The 16,368-nt window shown below is 45.5% G+C and overlaps 1 protein-coding gene across 1 annotated transcript in view; it reads left to right on the forward strand.

Annotated features, from left to right (window-relative positions):
* The window catches only part of MMP17 (matrix metallopeptidase 17), a 63,514-nt gene that overhangs the window by 1,109 nt on the left and 46,037 nt on the right, over positions 1–16,368 (forward strand). The gene's annotated exons all lie outside the window — the stretch shown is intronic.

The raw sequence follows: 16,368 nt of genomic DNA on the forward strand, positions 1-16,368 counted from the left end.
TTTCCCGAGCCGGCCCCAGAGGCTTCCCAGAAGCGCGGAGCCTGGGTAGCTCCGGCGCGGATCGAGCTCTGCTGCTCTTCCTGGAAGGATTCTGCCCTCTGAGCACTAGCTGTGAAGATTCCCCCGGAGCCTGGCGAGGGGGAGGGAGCCCCGCGGACGCTCCCCGAGCCTGCCCCGTACTTAAGAAACGTGTTTGGCAGCGCAGGCCCCTCCGGCGGCTCCCTCTGCCTCCGAGACCCACAGACACTTTATTCTCAGCGGCGGGGACAGAGATGGACCCGTTCTATAAGTGGAGAAATCGAGTCACGGAGCAGTCAGTCAGGCCGAGCATCCGATCCGGGAAGCGAGGGCAGGTCCAGGTCTTCCCCGAAAGCCTCAGTATCGGCCATCGGCCCTCTCGGTTCCATCTTTCCAAGCGAAGGCGAGTTTCCAGTGCAGACTCTTTTCTTCCCCTTTCCTTCCCGGTGAGGGATGCTGCTGTTGCTGCTGCTGTCGCCCTGGAAACTAACCCGAGTCAGAGGACAAGAGAAAAGTCAAATTCCGCAGCTTCCAATGCGTGGTCCCCAGAGCAGAGCCCGGCCCTGGATTGGCTTGTTTTCTCCCAGGCTGTTTGGGTGGGAAACTTCAGGCCCCCTCGCCATCTTCCCCCTCTCAACACTTGTCAGAAGCTCCGGCATCTCTGTGCCTTCAGAGCCCGCGGCTCCGCTCCGGGCAGGGGAGGGCTTCCTGGAGGTGGTGCCATCTGCCTTGAATGCTGTCACCCGCTGGCCAGATCTATTTGGACGGTCCCTCCCTCCCCTGAAATGCAAATCCTGCCTATGCCCTGAGAAAGCGTTCTTCCCACACGCCCACCCCTTGAAGCCCTCGGTCCATTTTTACACTAGCAGGATCTCTGCAGAAGCTAAGTGGGCACCGTTGCCCTGTTGCCTCATCTGGGGCCCGTGTTAGTGGTCTGCGCTGAGGGAAAGGGAGTCCTTTCTCCCCCACTCCCAGGCTGGGTATTCACAAGGTCAGGTTCGGGGTGGGGAGATGGGATCCGAGCCGTTTGGAGAAGCCCAGGGAGAGGGGATGGGCACGTCAGTCCGGGTTGTCTGTTTTGGGGGGAGATGCTAGGGCCAGTTAGCAGACAGATAGGGAGGGGCTAAAGCTGCTTGGGGTGATAGTTGAAGGCAATTCATTTATTTGAAGGAGATAGAAGGGGCAGAGGCTGATTCTGATAGTGGTAAGGGATGGGGGGGCAGTTCAGCTGTGGTCCCCCCCCAAAATCTATGTAGGCAAGAGGCTGTATTATCTCCTGTGAATCCCTGGGCCATGTGTTGGCAACCCAGTAGGCATCCTTTCTGGCTGTGCTGCATCCTGCTGGGGTGGGAGGCTGGTTCTGAAGCCCTTCTGCTCGCCAATTGCCCTGGCAAAGCTCCTGTGTTCTTCCATTGTGACCCCCTCACCCCACTTTCCCATCCTCAGCCCACGGGACCCAGATCTCTTTCTCTTTGGGTGTTCAGGCTTGCCTCCTCCCACCCCCACTATGGCAGAAAAGTGTCAGTTCCCTCCCACATCCGCTGCCTGGGGACCACATTTGCATTCCTTAATGGAGGTTCCTGTGGGGTCTCCCGCGTGCTTGGCCGGCTGTGTTCCGCTTCCTGGGGCCGCCTTTGTTTCGGGTCGGGGGGCACGGTTCCGGAGGCTCCTCCGACTGCCCAGTTTCTCTGGGCTGGTGAGAGGAGGGCGCGACCCAGACATACAGGTCAGCCAAGGTTCTGTCCAGCAGGGCTATAAGCCAGCCCCGATTGCACCCCCTTCCCAGGGGCAGCCTCTCTTCCACCTGCCCGGATCACACTGTGTGTGCTGCCCATCCCTCCCCGTGGCATCCCTGCCCTCCCCTTCCCCCCAGCTTTCCTGGACACTGAGTCATGCACGCATGTGTGTGTATGTATGTTTGTGCCAGATTACTATGAGGAGAGTGTTTCTGAGTCCAAGATGTTAAAGCCTCCCCCATGCAACGTTTAGAACAGATAGGAGAAAAGGAAACCGTGAGTGGAGCCAGATTCTTCCCACTGATCCTGTCCAAGCAGCCCGTAGAATCCAAAAAGTCCAGGATCGGAACCTCTCCTTTCCCTTCGACTCAGTTCCTAGCATCTTGTGGACATGTTCACTCCAGCTGCTGTCCAAGCTGGAATCGTTCCTTCTCTATTCCCTCCTCTCCTTTCCCCCTCAGTCAGAGCTCAATCCCTCCTGTTCTTCAGGGCTTGGGTCCAAGACCTGAGCCCTGGAGTGGGAGAGGCTGGGAGGAAGGGCCCCCTCGGTTCCCCTTCTCCCCCTCATTTATGGAGCCCTTTGCACTGAACCTCACTGCCACCCTGAGGTCAGCAGCCCTCTGCATATCTAGTCATTGACATCATTCTCAGGGTATTTCCTCAGTTGGAGTAAAATCTGTCTTGATCTGTGACAATTTCCCTTAAATCTCAGGCAGCATCTCGGGCCCATATGCTTCCTTCCATCTCCTCCTCCGTCCCTTCTGCAATCTCTCCAGACCATCCGCTCCCCCTTGAATCTCCTCTCTCCCTTCTAACTAAGGATCATCTTCCTCTCTACCTATGGATCCCCATCCTGTGCCCTATGCTCCCTTCCCCTCCTGCAGAGTGCTTCATTGAATGAGTATCCCTGAGGGAAGGGGGCAATTTGAGGTTCACCTAGAGAAGAGGGATAGATTTGGTTCAAATTCCCCATTTTCCTAATATTCCTGTGACCTCAGACAAATGACCTAACATCTCTGAGCCTTAGTTTCCTCATCTGTAAAATCAGAGGACTGAACCAAATGATCCCTGCGGTTATTCCTAGCTCCAATGCTATGATGCTGTTTACTTCAGTTTTTTTTTGTTTTGTTTAATATCAGGTTGTGTTGGTTTCTTTCAGGATATTTTCATTTCAATAGGAGATTCTGGGGGAATGGAGGAATCTCCAAGATGCAAAGGATTGCATCTCTAATGGTACACATTCAGGGAAGGGCAAAGGAAGGAGAGATATCCTTAAATATCCAAAACTCTCTTTTCCTTGGTTCCTTCATCCGTAAAATGGAACCAACAGTATATGAACAGAGTTGTTATAAGGTACCTTTCGAAATGGGAGTTGTTGCTGTTATTAATATTAACTGCTCCCAGTGAGACATCCGATCAAGGACATTGAGACCACCCCGCTCACAGAACCAGGCAGCCACTTATCATCCATTCCCAAAGGGAGTCCGTTCAACAATGACTGGTTAGGAGAGTGTTACAGAGGAAATAAAAATGAGTCTAGTCACAGGATCTGGGTTCAGATCTCAGCTCTTTAGTCAATTTTCCCTGTGACCTTAGATATGTTCTTTAGCTTCAGTTTCTTTATCTGTAAAATGAGGTGACTTCTGAGGACTCTTGCAACTCTCACCCTGGGATCCTTAGAATCTTAACATTTATTAAGCACTTACTATAGGTAGTATCTGTACTAAAGTACAAATCCTGGAGGTACATACGGATGTTAACTAAGATACCAATTTCTTCCCTCCCAGGGCTCATAGTCTAGTCAATGGGTTCCTTCTCAACCATACTGGCCTTTAAAATGAACAACTTGAAGATCTTGCTTGGAGTGTAAGAAACCTCTTCTTAACCTGAGGTGCCAGGATCCCTGAGAGGAGAGGCGGATAGATTTTAGGAGATCCATGGACTTGGGAAAACAGTTCTCTCTTTATTTCCCTCTGATTAGCTTCCTTTGTAATCCTATTTTACTTCATGCATTTAAAAACCTTATTCCAAAAAGGAGTCTTAAGGTTTCATCAGACTGCCAAATGAGAGGTCTTGATAAAAAGTGGGTGAGAACACCTCTCTAGATCAGGTCCCTCCATTTTACAGAGGAGGAGACAGGAACGCAAGAGGGAAAGGGAGGCGGTTGCCCATGATCACCCAGGTTTCAAATCCTGATCTCCCAGCTCTAACTATAATGCTCTTCTTCTCCTTGCCCATGCCCTCTTTTTGGCACCCTCCCTGCAACCCCGTCCTTGGATCCAACTGTATTCTTCAATTAAGGGAATTTTTCAGCCCAAGATCCCTTGGAGTCACCCAGGATGAAAGCGTGTGCCTCGGTGGAAGAATTAGATAGAGAGTGGCCAGCAGGTTGCCTTTAATCAACAGCAGACTTTAACTAACGCTCAGTTCCCCACATGAAAGAGGTTTCAAATACAAAGTCATAAATGGGACATTTGCTGATTTTTCTTCATCTTTAGTACATTTGCAGTTACCAATCTCCAATGCAAGTTTCTGTGTGCCTCTGAGCTCCATCTCCTCCCAGACAACCTCTCCCTGCCTGGTCTTCAGCTCTTTAAAGCTGAGGCATTTGGATGAAGTCTCTCTTTCTCATTGACCCTTTCCCATAATTATCATTCCCACATCACTGTGGACTATGCACCCAGGGATCTGCAATTCTGCCGTGATGTTAAGAACCTTAGAAAGGATTTTTCTCCACCTCCATAAAAAATATATATATATACATACATATATATATATATATATATATATATATATATATATATATATATATATATATATATATCTTTCCCATTAGTTTGCAAATTTCTCCCAGAGTCCTTTGTTCTCTGGAACAAGCACTGCTGGTCTCTTAAAATGGAATCACCCTGAGAGAAGAACAACAACTGATCCTCTGATAACCCAGGAGGTAGGCAAGAATCCTATGACAAAATCCTCTGAGCCTAGAGATGGAAGGGATCTTCTAGCTCTAGCTGCTCCATCTCCCTCTTTTTACAGAAGAGGAAACTGAGGGCTGGAGGCTAAGCGATTTGCTCCAAGTCATACAGGTGGTTTTTTAAGTTAATATTTCTGTCTTAGTCTCAATTGTGGAAGGACCAGCAAAGAAAGTGGGGTAGAAAGGTGGGATTTGCAGAATACAGAACCAGTTAGATTCACACTACACCACAAATTACAGACAGTCATCATCCCCATCCTACAAATAAGGAAACTGAGGTTAAGCAACCCAGTCGTCACACTTCTACTAAGTGTCACAGGTGGGATTTGAACTCTGGCCTTCATGACTGTCGACTAGAAGTACTCAAACATGCACAAGAATCAAATGAGGTAAAATTTTAAAGAAATCAGCAATAGTGTCTGGAATCCAGTAGGCACTTAATAAATGCTTATTCCCGTTCCCTTCCCAGTGAATCTGTGGATAAGTTTCCGTGGGATCCATGAAAATGGATGGGAGGAAAATGCGTCTTTATTTTCACTAATTGTTCTTGACTTTGTAATGGTTTTGGTATTTTATTTTATACATTTAAAAACATGATTCTGAAAAGGGTCCATGGGCTTCATAGACTGCCAAAGAGATCCAGGACATGAAAAAGCTTAGGAGGCCCTGCTCTGGGTCCATGCCCTGCCCACCATGGGGGAAGAACAAGAGAGAATCTAGCCCAGGGCAGGTGGATCCCGAGCTGCAGAAGACTCAGGTTCCATCACTAAGTCAAGGGCGACCTCTGGTGGTTGTCGTGGGAACAGCTGACACACCTGTTCCTCCCTGAGAGTCCCTGGCCAGGAAGCCTCTTTCATTCCTTTCTCTTGCCCTTCCCCCCAATCACGGCCCAGAAAAGGTGTAGGGTTAAGGCCCAATCTTGGGGAACCTCTGGGAAAAAGGGATTTTTTGAAGTTCTAATTTCTGTCTCAGCCTCAGGCTGGAGACTGGATAAAATGTCCTTACAGAAATCCTCCCGGTCCCAGGAGAAAAAAGAAAGCGGGGGCAGGAAAGGAAGAGCAGGGATTAATTCATCAGGGAAGCCAAGCAGTTAATAAGGCCACAAGCCTGAACTGGGGTGGGGGGGGCAAGGTTTGAACACTGACTAGTTAAAGGGCCAGCCAGAAAGTGTGCCTTGTGGGGGACTGGGGACCCCTTCCCTCAGGAGAGCTCTGGGAGTGGGTTATGGTGGGGGGGCAGGAGCAAGGAATCGGCGTGTGCCCTTCTTTCTGTCCTGAACCTTCTGGCCATCTGGTGGTCATGGACCCCTTCCCACAACAGTGCTTTTAAATGCATGAAATAAAATACAGAGGTCTACAAAGTTAGCCAGTTATATTGAAAATATAACAATCAAAATATTTCCTAAAAACAAGTTCATGCTCAGACACTTAACCCGTCCTAGCTGTGTGACCCTGGGCGAGTCACTTAACCCCAATTGCCTGAGAAAAGAAAAAAAAAGTTCATGGGGAGTAGCTAGGTGGCACAGTGGATGGAGTACCAGCTCTGGTGTCAGGAGGATCAGTTTGAATCTAGCTTCAGACACTTACTATCTGTGTGACCCTGGGAAAGTCACTTAAGCTTGATTACTTCAGGAAAAAAAAAGTTTATGGACCCCCAGATCAAGGGTCCCTTTAGATGATCTGTGAGACCTCCCCTAGTTTCTGGTCAAACATGAGCCTAGAATGAAAATTCAGGATCACAATAAGCGTTCTTTGGTGTGTCCTATGAGTGGAAGTGGGTGTGCAGAAGTGAAGAATCTGTCCCTAGCATTTTTACACACCCACTCGCAGAGAAAGGAGAGAGAGGGGAAGAAGGAGGGAGAAAAGCAGAGAACTGGGGAAAAGGCCTTGAGCCTGGGGGGGAAAGGATCTTCTAAGGGAACTCTACCTCTTTGCCCTCCCTATTTCTCTTTTTTGGCTAGGAGTGAAAAGAAAGCAAGAAGTAAAGTGAGGCTAGAACGTGTGAACCAAAGGGGATTATTCTTTTCTTTTCCAGACTGAGTAAATATAGGACTTGGGGTGGGAGGAGGGAAAGGAAATCTCTATCTGTGTCTAAACAAAGTCAGGAGATACATGTCTTTGTATTTGCAGTCATGAGGATCTCTGTGCTTATTTTCTTCTTTCTTTCCTTCTCTCCCCCTTCCTTCCTTTCTTCCTCTCTTTAGGTCTCCACATCCCTTTTTCCCTCTTGTCTCTCCTTTCCTACTGTGTCTCTCTCTGCCTCTGCTTCCTTCCTTTCCTCTCTTTCCTTCCTATTCCTTATCCTTCCCATTCTTTATCTCCCCTTCCCTCCTTCTGCCTCTCCATCCCTCCTGTTTCTTTCCCTCCCTCTGCCTCTGCTGCCTTCCCTTTCTCTCTTTCCTCCCCTCCATCTGCCTGTCCTTCCTCCCCCCTGCCTCTGTGCTTCTCATTCCCTGCTTTCCTTCCATGCCTCTGACTTTTCTTCCCTTATTCCGCCTCTGCAACCCCCTCTCTGCCAAAATTTCCTTCCTTCCCCCTACTTTCTTCTTCCTGCCTCTCTTCCTCTGTGGTGACTTGAGGGACCATCATTATCACTATTACTCAGGCAATCAGAGCAAGCCCCCTCAGGAGTCATTGCCCAGCAAACAGCAAAAGAGAATGTTCTGTAAGTGGAGAGGAGCCTGAAGCATCAAGCACCAGCTAAACTGCAAAGGAGAAAGCTGGGGATCAGCAGTACCAAGGATAGAGCTGGGAACAAGAAGCCAAAGGGAGGCAGAGAGGCTGAGGACAGATGGAGCAGAGACAGAAGAAAGACAGAGGGTTTTTTTTTTAATTTGGTTAAAGAAAACAAGAGAAGAGAGAAAGGAGAGATAGTGGAGAGACTGACAGATAGAGGGAAGACAGACCAAGAAGAGAGAGCAGAAATAGAAGAGAAATAGAGAGGAGAAAGCAGACACATAGAAAAGACACTGAAGAGAAATGGAACAGAAAGATAAGAGAAAGACAGAGAGGCTGAGAAGAGATAGAGACAGAAACTCGGGAGAGATAAAAAGACAAAGAAAAGAGAGAAGATAAATAGACTGAGGAGAGATAGTGGAGAGACAGAGATGGAAAAGAGATAGAGGAGAGACAGAGAGATGGAGGAGGTTGTAGAGAAAGGGGGGAACAGTGGGAGGCTAATTAGAGAAAAACCAAGTTAAAACCAAAGGACTTAGGTCTTGCAGCTGTTTTCCCCAGGAGCATCTGGCTGCTTCTGACTTTCCTTCCCAGAATCCTTCTTAATCCGGAGATCTGGGGAGAAATTGTCCCTGGGAGACTTGAGCTGGGCTGGCTAAGTAAATACATGACAGAGGTGGTGTGTTCTCTCTCTGAGGTGGCTTTTTCACAGGATGTTTCTGCTCCCATTCTAAACCAGGTGGAGGAAGAGGAAGCCAAGAGAGTAAGAAGGCAGGGGCCACCTCAGGCCCTGAGGAAGGCCGAGTTTTCAAAATTTTGGGAAAACCATTAACTGTCTCTATTTGAAACAGAACATACTTCCTTGCTTGTGTATCATATTAGCATGTGTGACTGCTCACAGAAGTCACCACTCTGTCTTCACCACAACCTTTAAGAGGAAGGAAGATCTAAAGTTAACTCCTGTGAGCCTCGGTTTCCTTATCTATAAAATGGGCTAGACCAGCCTCTGAGCCTCCTTTCAGTTTCAATGATCCTCTGGCACATTCCCCATCTCAAGCTTGTGGCCACTGTCCCACTTCTCACCACCCCCAACGTGTCCCAGGCTTATTCTCACCTCCCTTCCTCTGCTAGTTAAACTCTTAGAGACGGCTCAGCGGAGAACTTGAGGTTGGATCTGAACCAAGAAAGTTGGGGGCCAAAGGGTTTATCCTCTCTGCCTCAGTTTTATTGTCTATAAGGCAGTGGTGTTGGACTCAGTGGCCCCTAAAGTCTCTTCCAATTTTGCATCTATGATCCTGTTGTTTGGTTTTGTGGGAAGGAAATAGCGCAGGTTCAGGGATGGGGCCATGGAGGAGAGTTGGCAGGGCAAGAATGGAGAGCACAGGAGGCAGAGGGCCCCAAGAGACAGGTGAGCAGGTGGGCAAGTGGGCAGGGGCCAGACTGGTGACCCTGAAACCTTGTGACAAGAGACTGCCAGCAGCTAGGAACCAGACACCATGACCTACGTCCATCAGAAGGAGGCAGCCTCTGCCACTTCCAATTTATGTCCCCAAGAACATGGCTGCCTTCCAGCTCCAGCTCATTCCTTCTCCAGTCTTCCGGGAAGGTGATCACTCGCTCCCTTGGCTGTTGGTGACTGTGCCCCAAACCCAGAGGCCCTGACTCAGCCTCATCACCAGGGACCACACTGAAGTTTGTCATCATAATCCCTACCCCCACAAATAGCTCAGTGGCTAAGGAGAAAGGGCAGCTAGGAGGGGCAGTGGGTAGAACACTGGGTCTGGAGTCAGGAAGGCCTGAGTTCAAATAAAACCTCAGAGACTAGCTGGTTAATCCTAAACAAGTCTTAACTTAACCTCTGTGCCTCAGTTTTCTCATTTGTAAAATGATCTGGAAAAGGAAACGGCAAACCTCTCCACTCTCTTTGCTAAGAAAATCCCAAAGAATTAGATGCAATTGAAAAATGACTAGACAAAACCACAAAGAAAAAAGATGGAGAAGAAAGAAGGGGATCCCATCCCTGTGTCTGTGGGAAGTAACTGATCCTGAACTAGGTCCCAGGAAGTGGGAATTGGGATGCTGTGGAAAGAGGGGTACATTTGGAGGCTGAGCATCTGGGTTCATATTCCAGCTCCGATATATTTTATGCCTGTGTAATCGTGGGCAAGTTACTTAACCTAGTTAGGTTTAGTTTCCTTAACTGTACAATGAAAAGATTAGAAGGAATGAATGAATCACCTAGTCAAGAAACATTTATTAAATGCCTACTATGTGTCAAGCACTATTAAGTAAGCTCTGGGGATAAGCAAAAGACAATCCTTGCCCACTTGCCTAATGTGGGAATATGTTTTGCACAACTCTGTGTGTATAATCAATATCATACTGTCTGCCTTCTCGATAAGTGTGAGAAGGACAGGACAGAGGGAGAGAATTTGGAACTCAAAAAAAATTTTAATTAAAAAAAATTTAATGAACGTTAAAAATATTTACATGTAATTGGAAATTTTTAACAAAATTAAAACATTAAAAAAAAAACTTAAGAAAGAAAACCAGAAGAAAAAAAATAACCTCTATACCCAGGGAGCTTTACTACTTAATGGGAAAGACCAGGTGCACAAAAGAAATAAAAAGACTAAATTGGAGATTGTCTGAGAGGAAAGGCATCAGGCTTCTTAAAGGAGCTAGGACTTCAGCTGAAAGGAAGCCAGAAGACAGAGATGAGGAAGGAGAACCTTGCAGGAGTTGAGACCAGTAGGTAAAAATGCAGAGTTGAGAAATGCAATGTTATGTCAGGAAAATTGTAAGAAGGCAGCATCTTTCTTGAAGGAATTATTCTTGCTTTTGGCTAAATGCAGGGTTTTTTTCTTCTTTAAAATTATTAAATAGATCAGAACTAGTTTCTTCTCAAATAAAGTTGATTATTTTAATTAACAAACATTTCCAAAATTGATCTCTCCCTCCCACTACTCTCGATTTAAAAAAATAATAAAATTAATCAAACTGGAAAGAAATAGCTACATTGGCTCTGCCTGAAAATGCTGTGTCTTCATCTCTCTGTCAGGAAATGAATAGCATTTTTTCATTTTCATTCTTTTTGGACTCATGGCTTATCTTTGTGTTGATCAAAGTCGCAAAGTCTTTCGAAGTTGATTTTCTCTATAATGTTGTCATTGTATAAATTGTTCACTTAGTTCTGCTCACTTACATCAACTGCATCCGTTCAGAAAGGTCTTCCCAATTTCCTCTGAAATTGTCCATTTCATCATTCTTACAGCAGAATAATATCCCATTACATTTATATGCCCCAATTGGTCTAGCCATTTTCCAATAGAAAAACAGCCCCTTAGTTTCCAATCTGAGGTTACCAAGAAAAGAGCTGCTAGAATATTGTTGTACATATAGATCTTTTCCTTTTATTTCTTTTGGATAGAAGTCTAATAGAAGCTCAAAGCAGTAACTTTCTGGGTATAGTTCCCCTCCTCTTCCTCTCTTCTGTGTCTCTGTCTCTGTTTCTCTGTCTTTTCTCTCTGTGTGTGTCTCTGTTTCTCTTTCTGTGATTCTCTGTTTCTTTTTGTCTCTGTCTTTCTTCCTTTCTCCCCCTCTCCTCCTCACCCCCCCCAAACTCTTTTCCTCCCTCTCTTGTCTAAGGCTGAATTTGAACTCAGATCTTCTTGACTCCAGGTCCACTGCTCCACCTAGCTGCTTCTAGGAGGCAGACAAGGCTGTACTAATTATTGCACTTGGAATACTTGACTATTCCTACGCAGAGAGACCCTCCCTTCCCCCCATAAGGAAGCAGACTTCTCCAAGACTTGGCTGTGGGGCTCTCCCCATATCCATCCTCCTGCTGAGGAAGAACTCCCAGTGGGGGGGTCCCCCGGAGTCCGGCCCTGTGAAAGTTGCTAAAAGGTTACAATCCTCGGCTACATTTCTGTAGCCTTTTGCTATTTCTTCTCAGGAGCCCCATAAGGAAAGCTGAGAACAAAGTGTTAGCCCTAATTGGTAGATGAAGAAACTAGCTTCAGAATAAGGGAACTGAGTTGCCCAGAAAATGCAAGAGCTGAGAGACTGAACTCCCAGCCCAAAGTTGCCTCTCCCCTGCCCCAGCCTCTGAGCATGAGGTCAGCCCTCAAGGGCCCTGGGCCCCTGCTTCAGTCCTCTGAGGGGTCTGGCCAAGTCTCAGGGTGCAGCATTCTACTGCCTGAGTAAGGCTCCTTGCCCCTCCCTCAATCTTCTCCCACCCCCACTGAGACCCCCTGGAACTTGGCCAGCCTCCAGTGTGAGTCCACAGCCTCTGAGCTGGAATAAGAGGGCCCAGAATCCCCCCCTTCTTCCTGCTGAGCCTGTTTTCCTCAACTCCTTTCAGAGAATTTCTTTCTCTAACCACTTATCCTGAGTCATTGACCCCTGAGAGTCAAGAGAATGACAGACATCAGGAAAGAGAGAGGGAGAGAGGGAAAGAGAGAGAGAGAGAAGGAGGAAGAAGAGGAGGAGGAGAAGAAGAAAATAAGGAAGATAATGATGATGAAGATGAAGATAATTTAAGATGATAAAGAAGAATTTATCTAGTACTTTAAAAGGGAAGGGAATAAGGATATATTGTGTCTGCACTGTGCAAAGCACTTTACAAATATCTCACTTGATGTACATAACAGCCCCCAGAAGAGAAGTGCTATTATTATTATTCTCTCTTCTCTTCTCTTCTCTCTCTGTCTCTCTCTGTCTCTCTCTATCTGTCTCTCTGTCTCTCTCTGTCTCTCTCTCTCTGTCTCTCTCTCTGTCTCTCTCTGTCTCTCTCCTCTCTCTCTCTCTGTCTCTCTCTCTCTCTGTCTCTCTCTGTCTCTCTCTCTGTCTCTCTCTCTCTCTCCCTTCCTCTTTCTCTCTCTCTCTCTCTCTCTCTCTCTCTCTCTCTCTCTCTGTCTCTCTCTCTCTCTCTCTCTCTCTCTCTCTCTCTCTCTCTCTCTCTCTCTCTCTCTCTCTCTCTCTCTCTCTCCCTCTCTCTCAAGCTCCTGGTTTGTTTTTGGGTTTTACCACTTAACACAAATTTGTTTTTACAAAGAGATATGTACTTCAAAAACAGAGCAAGAACAAACATGCAAACATTTCCCTCCATGTACTGGGTACATAATGTCCCTAAATCACTAGGGATGGAAGGGGAGACTGGGCTCATAATTTATCCCAGTTCCTATATGACACTGACTCCCCCAACTTCACATATTGATGAGACCTGACTATTGGGCAAGTCCTTCCACTGGCTGGAGTCCCACAGGCCACTCCCAAAGATTGCTGCTTCTTCCTCAGGGCATCGATTTTGTGTTGGCCCAGCCTGGGAGTCTGAATCCTGGTTTCCTATGGCCTGGTTCCCTGAACCTTTGAAACCCCCAAGGTTGGAGACCCCACTCCCTTCACCCAAAATAGAAAAACAAACTCAAGGCCAAAATTCAAGGCCTGTTTCTTTGCTGGGTGGAGCGTGCCTTGTGCGGTCATGGCCAGAAATGTCCCCAAGGACCTTCCCCTTGCCATAGTCTCCCACAAGTCGCTGTGGGCCAGAGTCATCGAGCGAAGTCGGTCACCCAGGCCAAAGCTTACTCAGGCTTTTTGAAAATGCCAGCAGGTGCAGCTCAGCAGCCAATTGGAAACCACATGGTTAGCCGACTGAAACCAGTTTTCAGACCGTTCATGCATGATGCACATCCTCTCCAGCCATCTTCCTTTAAAGATCGTCATAATTCTCTTGGAAGCCCTAGCATCCTCCACAGGGAGATGTCACATTCATCAAGCAAAGTGATGGGGCCTGTTTGTAATACACATTGTTTTTTAATTGTTAATTTTTCCCTTTCTCATGTTTTTTCCCCCTTTTGATCCGATTTGTGCGTATGTGTATGTTTGCAGCATGATGAATATGGAAAGTGTTTTGCTTCACTTATTCCTCACAATAACTCTGGGAGAGAGGTGCTGTTATGATGCCCATTTTTACAGATGAGGAAACTGAGGCTAAGAACTGTAATGTGACTTACTCAATATCACACAGCTAGGAAGTGTTGGAGGCAAAATTTGAACTCAGGTGTTCTGGACTCCAAGTCCAGCTCCATCTGCCACTGGTCTGTCCATACGGCCCCAAGCAGTTGGTGCTAAACTGAATCATTTCAGAACAGCTAGGTGGTACAGTGGACAGAGCATCAGCCCTGAAGACAGGAGGAACTGAATTCAAATGTGCCCTCAGACACTTAACACTTTCTAGCTGTGTGTCTCTGGGCAAGTCACTTAACCCCAATTACCTAAGCAAAAAAAAAAAAAAAAGAAAGAAAGAAAGAAAAGAAAAGAAAAAAATTATTTCCCTGACCCTAGGAATATCATGAACCTCCTAGAATGCAATGGTCAACAGAGAAGTTTCTTTTGTACAGCTGGAAGCTATTTTTAGAACTGAGGAACCCCACCCTCTCACAAGGGGAATGGAAGAGCATTATTTATGGCTTAAATAAAATATTTAAGCAAAGGGTTACAAGGAAAGGAGACCTGCTCCTGGCTCAAACTCAAGCCAGCCTGGGTGGTGTTTGCCCCAAAGAATGTTTTCCCTGTCTTAGGGCTTAGTACCAAGGTCAAGGCTCTATGAGTAGCCTCAGGCAAGTTGGAATGGCCCTATGTGGGACTACTCTCCCAGAATCTGTATTTCTAAACCAGAGAAATGTGCTCCTTGGCAATAAGGATCTGAGAGTTTCTCTTGGTCCAAAAATGGGGTGAAGGTTAAGGACAAAATGAAGAGTGTTTACTCTGAAACCCAGAGGTTTTTTTTTTTAATTTTAATAGTATTTTATTTTTTCAGATACATTCAAAGATGATAGTTTTCAACATTCACCTGTGTTCCAAATATTTCTCCCTCTCTTCCCCTTTCCCTCCCCCCCAAGCCAACAAGCAATCCAATATAGGTTATTTCTTCTAAACATATTTCCATATTCATCATGCTGCACAGACATACACACACACACACACACACACACACACACACATACATCAGATCAAAAGGAGAAAAAACATGAGAAAGGGAAAAAAATTAATAACCAAAAAAAGGTGAAAAACCTATCCTTTGACCCATATTTAGTCTCCATAGTCTCCATCTTCTCTCTCTGGATTCAGATGCTTCCCTCCATCACAAGTCTATTGGGATTACCTTGATTTACCTCATGGTTGAAAAGAGCCAAGTCCATCAGAGTTGATCATCACATAATCTTGTTACTGTGTACCCTTGTTCTCTGGGTTCTGTTCACTTCACTTACCATCAGTTCATGTAAGTCTTTCCAGGCTTTTCTGAAATCAGTCTGCTCATTTCTTATAAAAGAATAATATTCCATTATATTCATAGGCCATGATTTATTCGGTCAACTGAGAGACATCCACTCAATTTTCCAGTTCCTTGCCACTACAAAAGCATTGGCTAATGGTTATTAATTTCTAGGTTTTAGTAATGACTTAAAGTATTGATTATTGATTATTTGTTATTGATTAGGAGTCATTGATTCTTAGTTATTAGCCACTCATTGGCAAGTTGTCATTCACTATTACTGATCAGTGGTTGCCTATTAGCCATGGTACCTTACCACAAGACATGATGGAAATATGACTGAACATAATCAGGAGATCTGAGTTCAAATCCCAAATCACGTGCTTCTGAGCTATGTCACTATGAGCAAGTCATTTAATTTCTCAGAGACTCAATTGGGCTCTTCTGTGAAATGGGATTAGTACCAAGTGAAATAGCTAACTCAGTGAGAGGTAATATGGCATAGAGCATTAAAACCCAGATGACATGGTTTTCATTTCCATCTCTGACACATGCTGGCTATGTCCATCCTGGACAAGTCACTTGCCTTCTCAGTGTACTGGACAACTCTCTATAACTCTATTAACTCTATAACTCATAGGGGCCCAACCTGCTTTGGTAGAGGATCTTTTCTCGTTTAGGAATATCCTATCATTAATAACATTTTTATTAAATCAATTCAGAGATCTAGATCCTTTTCTACCTCACAGGGTCCTTTTTCAAGGAAATTAAATGTTAAAGCATTATGTAAATGTGAAATTAATATAGAAAATAATACCTACCTCCCAAATTTGTTGAAATAATATTTGTAAAATGCTTTGTGAATCTTAAAATGCAACATAAATGCTAGCTTAATTATAATTATCATAATTATTAGCATCAATACTAATTGTGAGTTAATTATTGGACCAACTAATAATTTCTGAGTTTTAGTAATGACTTAAAGTTGTAATTATTTAATGGTTGCCTATTAGCCATGGCATCTCATTACTAGCATGGCATGCTGGAAACAAGAGAACTGAGTTCAAATCCCAACTTACTAGTACTTATTAGCTTTGTAGTTTATTGATAATTTATGATCAGTCATTGACTATATTTGTTGTTGTTGTTTAACTCTTTATGTCCCCACTTGGAGTTTTCTTGGCAGAGATACTCGTTTTCCCATTTCCTTCTCTGACTCTTTTGACAGATGAAGAAATTAAGACAAACAGGCTTATAAGTGACCTGCCCAAGGTCTTCCAGCTGAGAAATATGTAAGGCCACATTTGAACTCATGAAAATGAGAATTCCAGCATTCTATCCACTCTGCCACCTAGCTGTCCCTTTGGTTGTATTTGTTAATGGTTATTAGTTATGGGTTATCAGTCATTGCTTACTGGTTGATGGTTATTGTTCCTCAATATTGGTCATTGTCTATCGGATCACTGGCTACTCATTAGTGATTCATTTTTGGTCTAGAGGAGACTGAGGTTAGTTGGAGACTGACTGAGGCGTGTTTCAAGAACACTATGGATCTCAAAAAGGCATGAGTGCTCCCCTGATCTTCCTTGCAAAATTCCTTAGAGAAGAAGGGGTACATGATCTAGTCCAGGGGTTCTCAAACTACGGCCCGAGGGCCAGATGCGGCCCGATGAGGACGTTTATGCC

Source organism: Sminthopsis crassicaudata, chromosome 1 (genome assembly GCF_048593235.1).
Source record: "Sminthopsis crassicaudata isolate SCR6 chromosome 1, ASM4859323v1, whole genome shotgun sequence".
Lineage (NCBI taxonomy): Eukaryota > Metazoa > Chordata > Mammalia > Dasyuromorphia > Dasyuridae > Sminthopsis > Sminthopsis crassicaudata.